Here is a 14,437-nt window from a genome sequence, read left to right as displayed (position 1 = left end):
AAACAAATTTGAAAATATATTGTTCAAACGGAAAAAGTGAAATTCGTATCCGGTTTAAAAATATTTTGGGTAAATATCGAGCTGTGTTATGAAATTTTAAAAAAAAAATTTAAAAACAAACTGAAATGGAGACTATACTGCAGTAAACAATCATTAGCCGATTTCGGGCCCATTCGGGCCCTTTGATTTTTTTTTTTAAACTACGAGGGGTTTAAATTTTCTAAAAACTTAAAATTGTTGCTTTGGTTAAAATTTTAATTTTCCCAAAAAACCAAAACTGGAAAAGTTTTTTGAAACCCTTTTTGTACTTTTTTAAATTTTGGTTTTGGCCCCCCCCCCCCGGGGCCCCCCCTCCCCCCCCCCCCCTTTTTTATTTTTAATTTTGTGACCACCAGTCGTCGTCCGTCAGGGCTGTTTTTGCATACCGCCCCAACCCGCGCTTGAGCCCGTGATTCTACGAATTAAAGGTTTTGATCAAAAAACTTAACGAATTTGGGGGCTTTCTCACGCTTTCTAAAATAATCAGCCCAAAAAAAATTTGTGGACCACTTTTTTTTTCTCAAATTTTTCCCATCTGGCATTTTTATTTTAAGACAGGAAAAAGACAAAAAAAAAACCCAAAAAAACTGCAAGTGTCATTTTCAATGTACTGTTACAAAAGGGGACATGCCAAAACGGGTTTTGGGCCCCATTTTTTTGTTTTAACCGAAGCTTCCCCCGAGAGGATTTCCCGATCAAATTGATGCGTTAATTTCCAGCCAATTCGTAATTTAATCGATTTTGACTGACGGGTTTAAACTATTTATCAATTCGGGGGACTTTGGGAAATTGTAAAAAAGTATTAAAACCCTTCGCCCCCTTTGACCTTGCCCGCACGAAAAAAAATAAAGGATGCCAGAAAAAAAAAAAAGAATTATTTCCCAAAATATAACAACGCTTGGGAACGGGAAAAATTTCCTTTGGGTTTTAAAAAAGGCAGCCCAATGGACCTAGTTTTTGCTTTCTGAAAGCTATGTAGGAAAGTTTTGTAGGCCCCAAAACCGTTTTTCTGGGGAAAGGTTTCCCAAACCGAAAGACATTTAAAAATCGAAAGTAGAATTTTGTAGTTCAGGAACGTTTTTGTTTTAAAAATTTAGGTTCAAAAGATTACATTTGAAAACCCCGGGCCTGAAATAAAAACTAAAAACTTTTTTCACTGAAAAAATCACATTTTTTTTTTTTATTATTTTTTTTTTAAAAAAACAAAAATTTTTTTGAAATTTTATAAAAATTTTTAAAAAAAAAATCATGTTTTTCTAATAAAAGGGGTTTTAAAAGGGAAGGCAAAAAAGGGTGGGAAATAAATTTTATATTAATGAACCCCCAGAAAGCACCAGAATGCATATTTTTAGGGAATTTTAAAAAAAAAATTTTTGGGGGGGGGAAACCCCCAAACCCCCCAGACGGGGGGGGGAAAACCCCCCCCCACACCCCCCCCCCCTCATCGCAAATCGCACAAAAACTCTGAAAAATTGACAGGGATTGGGGTGTTTTTCAACAATTTCAAAAAAAATCTTTTCTTTAAAAACCCCCAGGGAGGGTTACACCAAAATTCCCCAGGGAAAGTCCTTGGGTAGCCCCCGGTTTAAAATTATTAAAATAATTGAATTCCATGAGAAGTCCCCGGTTGCCATGGCAACCAATAGGGGGAAAAATTTAAAAAATTTTTTTGTCCCAAACCCCAAAGGCATAGAGCCCCTTTTATTTGGGATTGACATCATCTACTGGTCCTCTGTTAAATTTGTTCAGATTTTGGCCCCCGGGGGTAAAAAAAAAAGGCCCCGGCCCGGGGGGCAAAAAGTTTTTATAACTTGATAGAAAAAACTTTAAAAATCTTCTTGGGCTAAAACCACAAGACCTAGGCCCCTTTTATATTTGGTATGTAGCAATTTTCCTTTTTGGTTTTTCTTTCCAAAAATTTTTCAAATTTTAACTTGGGGTGAAAAGAGGCCCCGCCCTGGAGGGGGGGGTGTGTGCGGGGGTCTCAAGTTTTACCCAAAACTTAATAGGGAAAAACTTTAAAAAATTCCCTTTTTGGGCCCGAAACTGCAGGGCCTTTGGCCTTTTATATTTGGTATCTGCATTGCCCTTTTGGTTCTTCCCAAAAATTTTAAAATTAGCCCCTGGGTTTAAAAGAGGCCCTGTCCCGGTGGTCCAAAATTTAAAATTGAATTTTTAAAAAGGGAAAAAAATCTTTTTGGCTGAAAGTCAAGGCCTAGACCCGTTTATATTTTGGGAGTAGCATTGCCTAGGGATCTTAAAAAATTGTTCAAATTTTGCCCCTGGGGTGAAAAAAAGGCCCCCCCGGGGGCCAAATTGTTATATTTAAATTTTAAAAGGGAAAAAATTTCTTAAAAAAAATTTTCAGATTCCCCATTTCCCAGACTGTTTAATTTTTAATTACCTGATGGGCCCCAAGCGATTAGGGGTCACCTTTACTGTGACTTTGACCACTGGGCCCACTTTTTGTTTTTTTAAAATACGGCCTTGAAATTTTTAATGACCTGTACAGTTTTTCACACTATCTTAAAAAATGAAATTTTAGTGACCATGGGAAAGTGCCCATGACCTACTTTCTAAAATTTAGCATTTGTGTGGGCCCTTTAAACAGTGGGTCAAAATTTCCCCCAGGGGAGCGATTCAGGGTCGTGACCCTCTTGTTTTGTTTTGGTCCGCCTTTTCTAAAAAAAACTATTAAGAGCTACAGCTTTGAACTTTTCACACTTACATAGGGATGAGTAGTGATTATGTAGACCAAAAAACCATCCCCTCTGATATGCATTTTTTTAGAATTAAGCTCTTTTTGTACTTTAAAAAATTTTTGGGTTTTTTGGGTTAAAATTTTTTTTTTAGGTCCCCCTTTTCTAAAAAAAAACCGACTGTAAAAGCTACAGCTTTGAAAAATTTGGGAAAACTTTTATATTTTCATTAAAAAAGACTATTAGGCCAAGGAAAAATAAAATCTGATATCCTTTTTTTCAGAATTTAAAAACCCCTTTTTTTTACTTTGAAAATTTGATTTTCTTGGGTTAAAAAATTTTTTTTTAGGGGCCACTTTTTCCCAAAAAATTTTAAAAGTTACAGCTTTTAAAATTTGCAACTTGTTTAAATTGGGAGAAGAGTAATAAGCCAAGAATCAGAACTCTAACCTGCACTTTGTCAGAAAATTTTGGCCCTTTTTTTTACTTAGAAAATCAGTAATTTTTTTGTTGTTTTTTTTTTTTAAGGTTTTACTTTCTTGAAAACTTACATAGCTTTAAATAAGAAGGCAATAACTGGGAACTGTTTTATTTCATTTGTCAAGGGAAATTCGACAAGTGATGGCCCCCCGCAGGGGTGCTTATAAATTTTTACCCCCCTTAAATTTGGTCAATTGGGTTTTTTTGGGGGTTTTCCCTTTTTCAGAAAATCAATTTCCTATCATTAATTTTTGAATTTTTTATATTACTCACAAAGTTATTGGGGAAAAAAATTTTTTTAGGGCATCTATTCAAACAACCAAAGGGTTTGCTTTTCCAGCGTGGCTAGCGTTTTGCTTTAAAAACAGTTGCGGGAAAATTTTTACCCCCCTGGAAACCATTTTTTTTTTCTAAAACCAACATTTTTCTGATTGTTGCATTTGTATTTCATTTTTTTCCCGGACCCTTTAAAACCCAAAGTGTGTATTTAAAAATTTGGTGGCCTTTTCAAGGTTGTCAACTTGTTGGATCTATATAATTGTTGAAAGTATCCTGACAAGATCTCTAAATGCTTTTTGGGAAATTTTTCATAGCAAACCTCGAAAGTTCAGTTGTTCTTAAGATGAGATTTAAAAATCAACAGTTGAAATTTAACCTGTCTCCATTTTTTAGTCACTTCCTTTAAAAATCATAAAAATTGACTTATTTTGATGGTTTTTTTGCCCGTGCTTGGAGCTTTTTTTTTACATTTATCTGTTTCTTCAGCATACTTAAGGGCTTTTAAGGAAATTAATTTTTAGTCTTAAACTGATTTCCTATCTTGATATCATTACATGAACTTTATCTACATTGGGATGTTTATTGAAGGAAATAGTATGAAACAGGAAAAATAAGTATCTTTGTTGTCTACCCTGTTAGGATTTGAAATGGTTTATGCAAAACAAAACAGAAAAGGCCCTTTTTTATTATGGGTTGGGAACTTGAGATTCATCTTTTTTTAAAAACCCCAAACAAACAATTCCCCCAAATCTGACATGCATTTTGGGGCCCAAATATGCTCCCTTTTTTTACTTGGGGAAATTTCCGGGTTTAAAGGGTTTTGGGGGGAGGGTTTTATCTCCAACACTAATGCAGATATTGGATTGAAACTCTAAATTCCTGCTTCTGGGACAACAGTTTGAATGGTCGAGCATTATCTTGTTTGTAGATGAAATTACTTTCCTTTTATATGATAAAGTAAAATTTAATTGTGTTTTTAAATCAATTTTCCCACTAATTTAAAAAAAAATTATGTTTTAGTAAGATGTTGAAATTGAAGATATAAAAAGTATTAAAAATTTGGGGACATGAAGCAGCACTATGGATTTCAACCCCATTAAGTTTGGTATGTAGGCACCTGCTTTTACCAAAAGTAGAATTTAAAATTTTAAACCACTTTTCACAAAATGACAGGTAAACTTTTGTGATCGGGGCAGCGTCCGTCGTTTTTTCCCCTGCGTAAAATTTTGCCCTTTTGGGCCTCTCATAGGTCACTTTTTCAGGGATCTTTAATTTAAAGTTGGTTTAGAAAAAGGGTTTATTTGATGAATCTGGGGAAGTTCGAAACTGGGGCACGTGCGGGGCAAAAAATGGTCAGTAGGTCTAAAAAAAAGGAAAAAAAACCTTTTTGATTCTCTAAGGGGGGTATTTTTCACAAAACTTTATGAAAATTGGGCTGAAAAGTTTAAACCCGGGTTTTTTTATTATCTAGGCAATTCGAAACTGGGTCACGTGCCGGGCAAAAATAGGTCAGTAAGGGCCAAAAAAAGAAAAAAATTTGTTGACCTTTTCTAAGCCAAATTTTTTTGGGGTCTGAAAGAAAGTTGGTCTGAAAGGTTTATCTTGATGAATCTGGTCAGTTTGAAACTGGGGGCAGCGGGGGTCAAAAAAATAGGTCCTTTGGTCTAAAAAAAGAAAAAAATTGTGACCTCTCTAGAGGGTTAATTTCTTTTGGGAAAGGATCTTTATGAAAATTGGTCAGAATGTTCACCTTTATGTATCAAAGGGCAGGTTCGAAACTGGGGACATGCCCTCAATAACTAGGGGCAGTAGGTCAAATAATAAAAAAACTTTAAGAAACTCTCAGAGGCCATATTTTTTTATGGGGTCTGTAAGAAGGTTTGGGCTGATTGTTCACCTTGGTGAATTTTAGGGAAAGTTCGAAAATGGGTCAACGGGTTAAAAGCTAGGTCAGTAGGTCTAAAAAAAAGAAAAAAAATTGTGAACCTCTCTAGAGGCCCTATTTTTCACAAGTCTTCAAAAAAATTGGGGTTTAATGTTTCCCTTATGTATCTAGGCCAAGTTTTTAAACTGGGTCATGGCCTTAAAAAAATAGGGCAGAAAGGGCCCAAAAAATAGGAAAAAACCCTTTTGACCTTCTAGGGCCCTATTTTTATGGGATCTGTATGAAAGGTTTGGGTTTAAGTTCATCCCTTTTGATATCAGGTCAGGTTTTGAAATGGGGCCGCTGCCTTTAATAACTAGGTCAGGGAGGTCAAATAAAGAAAAAAACCTTTTGACCCCTCTAGAGGGCCCAATTTTTTTTCCCCTTTGGGAAACTTATGATGGTTGGTCTGAATGTTCCCTCTTTTGAATCTAGGGGCAGGTTTAAAACGGGGGGCACATGAGCCAAAAAATAGGCCCCCCCCATGTCAAAAAATTTAAAAAAAACGACGCAAACTCGGTTCAAAACCCGGGTCATGTTGGGACAGGTGAGGGGAATTTAGGACCCTCAGGTCCTCTTGTTCTTTTTGGGGTAATTTAAAAACAAGTTTTTTTTTTTCATATATAATTTCAATTTTTTTTGTTTATTAATTTTTTTCCCCCTTTTAAAGTTTTAAAAAATTTTTTTTAATAAGTTTTTATTTATTTTCCTTACCCAATTTTTAAAATACCCAAAAAGGGAAAATCAAAATACAGTATTTCAACATTTAGGGGTTTTAAATTTTTTTACCTTTTGGGCCAAAAATTTTAAAAGTAGAGCTTGGTTGTCTTATGGACAGCAGTTTTTCATTTTAAAGGGATTCCAATTATTTGATTTCCCAACATTTTTTAAACATAAGAAAAGTTTTATGAATTAATGATATATAATTTAAGATTTAGAAAACCCTTTTCAAATATGTTGCCCTTTTACCAAAATGTTGTATTGGCTTTTCAGTATGTTTGTTTAAAAAGTTCCAAAATTTAATTTTTTTTTTTTTAAAGGTATATAGCTTTGAAAATTATTTTTTTTTTTTTTTCTTGGTCCAAAAAACCCAAACCCCACTGGGTTTAAGTCCCCCTAACCCCTTACATGTACAATTTAAAAATTTTTGGGGGGGCCCAAAATTTTGCCCCCTTTTGGACTTAGAAAATTTCCCGATTAAAATTTTTTATGCAGTATTTTAGTATTATTTAAAAAAACTTTGGGAAACCCAAATTTATTTTTTATTTTCTAGGTCAAAAACCCAAACCCCACAGGATCAAGTCCCCCAAACTCTGACATGGGATTCTGTTTAAATGATGCCCCCCTTTTGCTGGTTGCATCAAGTCCCAGAACCCGGGCATGTATTTTGGCCAAATTAAAGCCCCCTTTTTGGGCTTACAAAAATTTTCCCCCGGGTTTAAAATTTTGCTCCAAAAATAATGCAGATACTGGATTTAAACTCTAGAGATTTTCAACAATGGGGAATAATTTCTGCTTCTGGAAAACAATTTTTAAAAGTTTGAAGGGATTGGTTGTCTTATGGGCAGAGTTTCCATTTTTCCTCTTCAGTAAAACCAGTTCAAAATTTTTAAACTGAAAAAAATAAAAGATAATACGTGAAACATTTTTAATTCGATGGCTTTTAAATTTGTGCAAACGTGAAAAAGGGATGTTTTCCCCGGGGCTTTTTTAAATTTGAGGGGATTTTCAATTTAGAAATGAAAAAATAAAATTTTAAAAAAAAATAAAAAGTGCAGTCTTTAAATTTTTCCCCATCGGGGCCTGTGCGAAATGCGCGGAAATTCATCCTACGCAAATAAAAATGATTTCACAGTATAAGATTTTGTGGTCTTTGAATTTCTGTATGGGTAGCCAAGAGCAAATTTAAGTAGTCCAGATAAAATCTTATAGGTTTGACCTGAACCTTTTGATTTGTATTATTTGTTAGGAGGAGAACAAAGGGGTATAAAATTATGAAAATATTCCCGGTGCTTTTCACCACAATTCTTTATATGATACATATTTTTTCCCCTTAATGGAAATTTTTTTAAAAACATTACTTTGTGGGAAAAAGGGGAAAAAAGCATTGACATAAAAGGGGCACTTACCCAAAATTTCTGCAATGAGGTTACAATATTTGATGACAATATTGTAAGTTACTGTAACAGCCTTCTCTAATAATTGTTGTTTATAATTACAATATCAGATTTCCCACAGTAAGTATAATAGATCAATGAATAGGAAACCTGATGATCCACTCCCGTTATGGTAGGCTAGGTTGTTATGCTATTCCTACTGGATGTGGTAAGAAGTGTTTTTCATGAGCATGATAATTATGCGGTATGAAGATCCTTCTTTTTAGCTCACCTGAGCCAAAGGCTCCGGGTTTAGCTGTTTTGGGTCACTCACCGTCCGGGATCCACTCCGCCCCCGTAACTTTTACTTTAAACGACATCCCCCCCATGAACCCATAGGGGCCCCAAATTTTATCCAAACTTCCAAAGGGAAAGTTCCTTGGGGGAAGCCCTAAAAAAATTAAATTTAAAGAATTGAATTTCCATGCAGAACTCTGGTTTCCCTGGCAACCGAAAAAAAAAAAAGGTTTAAAAATTTTAAAAAACTTCTTCTCAAAAAACCCAAAACCCTAGGCTTAATTTTTTGAATTTAACATTGCCCTTTGTGGGCCCTACTAAAGTTGTTCAATCAAAGAACCCCGGGGGCAAAATTGACCCCCCCCCCCCGGGGTCACTTGATTTTACATTGATTTTTTTTAGGAAAATCTTCAAAAAAATAAAAAAATAAACCCAAAAGGGTAGAAAAAAATTAGATATTTGGGCATTTAGCATTGCCCAGGGACCCTTAAAAAAAATTTGTTCCAAAAAATGAACCCCCCGGGGGGAAAACTGACCCCCCCCCAGGGGTCACTTGTTTTTTTAAAAGGAAAGTCCCCCAAAAAAATTTTTAAAAAAAAACCAAAAAGCCTAGAGCTTAGATATTTGACATGCAGCCCTTGCCCGTAAACCCCTACAAATTTTTTTAAATCATGACCCCGGCCCCCTGGGGTTTTCTTGATTGTATATAGGGAAAAAACTTCCAAAAATTTTTTAAAAATAAACAGAAGGCCCCAGAGCTTAGATATTTGAAAAGTAGCATTGCCTAGTGGACCTCTACAAAAAATTTTTTTTAAATTTTTGACCCCCCCCCCGCGTCAAAATTTACCCCGCCCCCCGGGGGGTTTCCTTTTTTGTAAAATGGGGAAAAAATTAACAAAAAATTTTTTTAAAAAAAAAACCGAAGGCCCAGTCTTAGGAAAATTTTATAAGTAAAAAATTTTTCCAGTAGACTTTACAAACTTTTTCAAATCATGACCCCCGGGGGAAAATTGGCCCCGCCCCAGGGGTTCTTGATTGTACAATCGGGGGGAAAAACTTCCAAAAAAATTTTTTTAAAAATTTATCAGTTTTTTACCCTTTGAAAAAATGTAGCTTTATTTTTCTCAGGGGACGTTTCCCCCGGGTTTTATCATGACCCCCTTGTTTAAAGCAACCATCCATAGGGCAATCTCAGAACCTTTGAGGCCCCCAGCACACTTCCCCCCTCACCCCTGCCAAAAAACGGGCCCAAAATTTCTATTTTTTAAAACACACTGAGCCTATGTCTCAAACTTTGAAAATTTTGTTACAAATTTAACATGTTTAAAAAAAAACCATTTACTAACAGACAATAAAACTAAAAAAAAACTTACTCCAAGCGTTACAAAAACAAAGTGCTTTTCCCCAAAGGGAAAATTTACCAATTTATCTGAAAAAGAAGAGAATAGATTTTAAAAGTACAAAAAAATTATTGTGAAAATGAAAAGAAACAAAAAAAAACTGCCCTTTAAGATTAACAAAAAAATGAACTAGAGGGGTACTGGTCAGGGAAACCCCGGCAATCCTTGCATGTATCATGCTTACCTGGGCACGTTTAAAAAACCAGGCTGTCTATTCCCCAACAAGCTAGCCTAAGTTTGGGGGGGGAAAGCCTGTACTGATTTCTGATCTCTCTGGGCCCCTGGGGGCTTTGTCCCCACCTGGGCCCTCTGGTCAGTCGCCTTTTGTGTCTGGACTAGTAGAGGGTTAATTTGGCCCTGTGTGGGAGCATTTGAACTATGTTTAAAACGCCCTTTTTTAACGTGAAATTTAATTTTAAAGAAAAGGGCCCCTATATAAAAGGGGATAATTTTTAATAATATGACAGATAAAAACAAAAAAGACATTATATCACATATTAAGAACTTAAAAGACTTTTAGGATTTAAAATTTTGTTCCATGCTTTCTATTAAAAGATGTAAAGGGTTTGTTTGAAGTTTTTTGCAGACATTTGAAAGCCAAACCCCCTTTTTCCCCTTCTCTAATTTTTTAAACTCCACCCGTCACAAAGTGACAAGGGGGACTTTTGTGATCGCGCGGTGTCCGTCGTCTGTCCCGTTTCCCTTCGTGCGGCGTCCGTAAAAATTTTTCTTGTGACCACTTAGAAAGGGCACATTTTTAAAGGGATCTTTTTGGGGAAAATTGGTCAGGGAAAGTTCTCTTGAAGAATCTAGGGCAAGTTTAAAAATGGGTCAGGGAGGGCTAAATAAAAAAACCCTTTTGACCCCTTTAGAGGCCTTATATTTTACAAGATCTTCATAAAATAGGGCAGGGAAAGTTCATCTTTATGATATCAGGTCAATTGAAAAGGGCCCCGTGCCCCTTCCCCCCCCCCCCGGTCAGTAGGTCTAAAAATAGAAAAAACCCTTTTGACCTCTCTAGGGGCATTAAATTTAAAGAGATCTTCAGGAAAATTTGGGCAGAATGTTTTACCTTTATGATTTTCTAGGGCAAGTTTGGGAAAATTGGGGGGGCACCCTGGCCCCTTTAAAAAAAATGGTCAGAGGTTTAAATAATTTGAAAAAACCCCGTGACCCCCTCTAGGGGGCCATATTTTTTAAAGGGGTCTGTATGAAAGGTTTGGTTTTGAATGGGTTTATCTTGAAAATATCTAGGTCAAGTTTGAAACTGGGGCCCCATGCCTTTTCAAAAACTAAGGGGGGTAGGGCCCCCTAATAGAAAAATTTGTGACCTTCTAAAGGCCTAAATTTTTTAAAGGGATCTGTAAGAAAATTGGGCGGGAAATTTTTATCTTGATGAAACTAGGTCAAATTCGAAACAGGGGCCAAAGTGCGGTCCCAAAAAATAGGTCGTGGTCTAAAAATAAAAAACCTTGTGACCTTTTCTAGAGGCCATACTTTTGGAAAGGATCCCATAAAAATTGGTCGGGAAAAACTTTTATGATAACTAGGTCAATTTGAAAATGAGTCCACATCCTTTTTTAAAAAAATAGGTCAAATAGGGCAAAAAATAAAAAAACCTTTTTGACCTCTCTAGAGGCCATACTTTTTCCCTGGGATCTGTATGAAAGTTGGTCTGGGAAAGTTCCCTTTGTTTATATCTAGGTCAAATTGAAAATGGGTCAACCCGCGGGTCAAAAAAATAGGTCAAAATAGGTTTTATAAAATTATTAAAAACTTTTGGGCCTCTCTAAGGCCCAAAATTTTTTTGGATCTTCATGAAAATTTATCTGAAAGTACACCTTGATGATATCTAGGAAAAGTTTTTAAACTGGGTCGGCGGGCCCAAAAATTTCGCCCCTAGGGAAAAAAAATAGAAAAACCTTTTGACCTCCTAGAGGCCCTATTTTTTATGAGTCTTCATGAAAATTTTGGAAAAGTGTTCACCTTGAAAGATATCAAGGTAAAGTTCAAAACAGGGGCAGACCTTTGAAAACTAGGCAATAGGTCAAAAATAGAAAAACCTTGTGACCTCTCTTTGAGGGCCATAATTTTTTTAATTTGGGTTTCATGAAAATGGGCAGAATTTTTATTTAGATAATTTTCCAGGTCAAAATTCAAAATCAAAAAAATAGAACTTTTGTCAAAATAAAAAAAAAACGACGTTAAATCAAAACTGGGGCAAAGGGGGAAGAGGGGGGAGTGATTCAGGACCACTGGTCCCCTTGTTTAGAAGATGGGTTTTAAAAACTTGGGGGCAGTGTACAAAAAAAAAACCATTTCCCCATAGTTCTAATCTCTGGGACAACCCTGAATTTCAACTTGTCTTGTGATCTTAGGTTTCTAATCAGTCTGTACACTTGTCTGTCCTAATATAGACTAGGGAAATATCATACAGTGCATTATAGGTGTGGTTCAGAACATTGTATTGTACCCAGTATTTTACTGGTAACCAATGGAGCACCTTCAGTATGGGTGTAAGCCCACCTGTTTAGCTCTATAGGGAGAACGCAGATCTTTAGATCGGGGGTTTTGATTCGATCCCCCGGCCCAAAGGATATGTTCCCCGTGACAAATTTTAAAAAAGACTTGTGTCTGAAAATTCATCCCACCTTGGGTTCATGTGGGGGTTTGGCAGTAATTTTCTTGCGGAAAACAGGGTTTTTACTTGGGACAGAATCCAGGGAAAAAGGTTAGGTTTAACGTGCCATTACATAAATGAAATACTCAAGAAAAAAAGGGGTTTAAAATGAAAAAAAACAATCGTAGGGTTTAATATGTTCCTTTCGAACATTTGGTGAACTAAAAATGTATACTAAAATTTTTTTTTGAGAAAATCAAGTTAAGGCTTTGTGACTTCAAGACTGAAAGGGTTTTTCCTGTAAATAATACACAAAGCTTTGGTACTTAAAAAGCCTGTTTTCAGTAATTTCCCAAAATTTGGGTTTTGGGGTTAGTAGGGCCCCAGGTTTTAAAGGGGGCGGGGCCTTTTTAAAATGAAAAAAGTTTCTAATCCCAAAGCTTAAAGAATGCCCTTTTTCCTACGCTATCAATTAGTTTTGAAAAAGGGCCCCGTGCTCAAGCTTAAAAAAGTTTCCAGTGAATTAAGGGGTCCTTTGCTGTTTTTATAAAGCGGTTGCTTGTGGAGTTTAAAAAAACCCTTTTTTTTTTGGGTATGGGTCTGCAGGGGCGGGTCAGAAGGAAACCCTTTCAGGGAAAACTTCCCCCGTCATAAAAGGAGAATGCTTTGTTTTAATTATGCAGTCAAAAATTTATTGGGCCCGATTGGGCCCTTTTGGGTTTGTGGATTACCCTATTGTTTTAGGGTTTAAAGGGCAAATGGGCATAAAGAATTAAAGCTGTTTACTTATTCAGATCAGAAGAAGGCTTTTGTCTACAGTCTTAAATTTTATAAAATGACTGCCTGGGTCAGCAGATGACCACTGTTGTGTATTAAGCCAGTTGGTCAAAGTCATTTGGGACTTTAAACACTTTCGAAGAACACTCTAGTAGGTGTCAAACTTTAAATGCCTGTAGAATAAGAGGCATTTTTACAAACAGCTCCCTTTTTGCGTTTTCTGAAATAAGTTCTCTTTATGGGGTTGGAATTTCTTTCTTTTCCCCCTTTAAAATTTTTGCCTCAGAAGTTCTATTTTTCTCCAAAACCCTTTTGGGAAAAAATGATTTTTTTCCCTTTTGGGGAAAGGGAAAAGTTTAAGGGGTTTTGACCCTTGGGAAATTAATTATTTTGCATAACCACAGCCAAGTGTCCTTACCTTAGATTACCTGAAGTCTTACATATTAACTAAAGATAAAAATTTTATGTATATAAAACCAAGAAAACGTAACTATAGCAATGTTAAAGTTAAGCCAGAAAGATTAATGTCCCCTAGACTTTTTTTTTTTTATAAGGGGAACAACCTCCATGGGGGTAAATGAAATTTTAAAGGGAAAAAAATTTTGATTATTTTCGAAAACATTCGTTTCAGTTTTACCCTTGGGAAATTACCGAGGGGCCCGTGCTGGAGCTCTTCGAAGGGAAAAACCCAAATATAAACCTTTAATTTTAGACTGGAAATACCTATTATAGGTGGGCTATTGGGGCTTTGATAAATTTCCCCGGTGTCTCCGTGTTTCTCAGGATTACAGTAACATATTAAAAAGGTTTAAAAAACTGGGTTTAAAAATGATGTTACTAAGGGTTTAATTTTTGTAATTTTGTAAGTGTCAAGTATGGTAAAATTTACAATTTTTTTTCCCAAAAACCAGGTTTCAAACCCCATTGGGTTTTCCATTTTCATGAAAAAAAAATTGAAAATGGTTTTACTTCTTTTCAGTTTTTTTGTGGTCTTTGCCAGCTCCTAAATAATCTGATTTTTAAAAGTTTTTTTTTAAGCTTTCTTTCTTACTTGACGTCCCCCCATTTTAATTTTTCCATATTTGTATGAAAATTTCTGCATTGCGATTCATTACAAATCGTGTTTGCATTGTTGTTACGGTTTTTGGGGTTGGGCCCTCTGTCCTTTCCCTAGACAGAATATTTTTGGGACACCATCTCCCTTTTCATACCCCTTTAATTAATTTTTTAAAGAAACTTAACACAAGTGAATTTAGTAACCAAAAAAATAATTGGGCAGGGGGAAAAAATTTGGGGCTTTCAGAAAAAAAATGCCGGGGTTACAGGGTTTGTTTTTTTTTAACTATACTAATACTTTGACACAATCTTTTGCCCCACCATTTTCCCCCCTCATCCCCCTTTACACAAATTTAATTAAACTTTAAATCAGTGACATTAAAAAACAGTAGGTTTTGCGGGAGGGCATGATTAGGTTCTTTATAAAAAAAAAATTGCAGAATTTTCATTCATCACCTTTAGTGGGTAGCTCTGTTTTAATTAAAATTAATGAAGGGGGTAATTTTTTTATAATTTTGTTAGAACAAAGAAAAATTTCCCCTTGGAATTTTTTTTTCTTAAAAAAATGCCCGTCGTTGACTTCATTTCCCCAAAGGAAAATATCCGAATTTAATTTCATAAAATCAATGTAAATCATCTTGAATTATGATTTCATTTTTTTTCATATAGATTTAACCCCGAACTTTTTTTATTAATTGTATAGGATCAACTCTACAAGAGAAGCCCTAAAAAAAAGGTTTTTACCCCTCCCCAAATTAATTTTTAAATCC

The sequence above is a fragment of the Mercenaria mercenaria genome, chromosome 2 (assembly GCF_021730395.1).
Source record: "Mercenaria mercenaria strain notata chromosome 2, MADL_Memer_1, whole genome shotgun sequence".
NCBI classification, from domain to species: domain Eukaryota; kingdom Metazoa; phylum Mollusca; class Bivalvia; order Venerida; family Veneridae; genus Mercenaria; species Mercenaria mercenaria.
The sequence above is the reverse complement of the archived record's forward strand: the minus strand, read 5'-3'. Positions refer to the sequence as shown.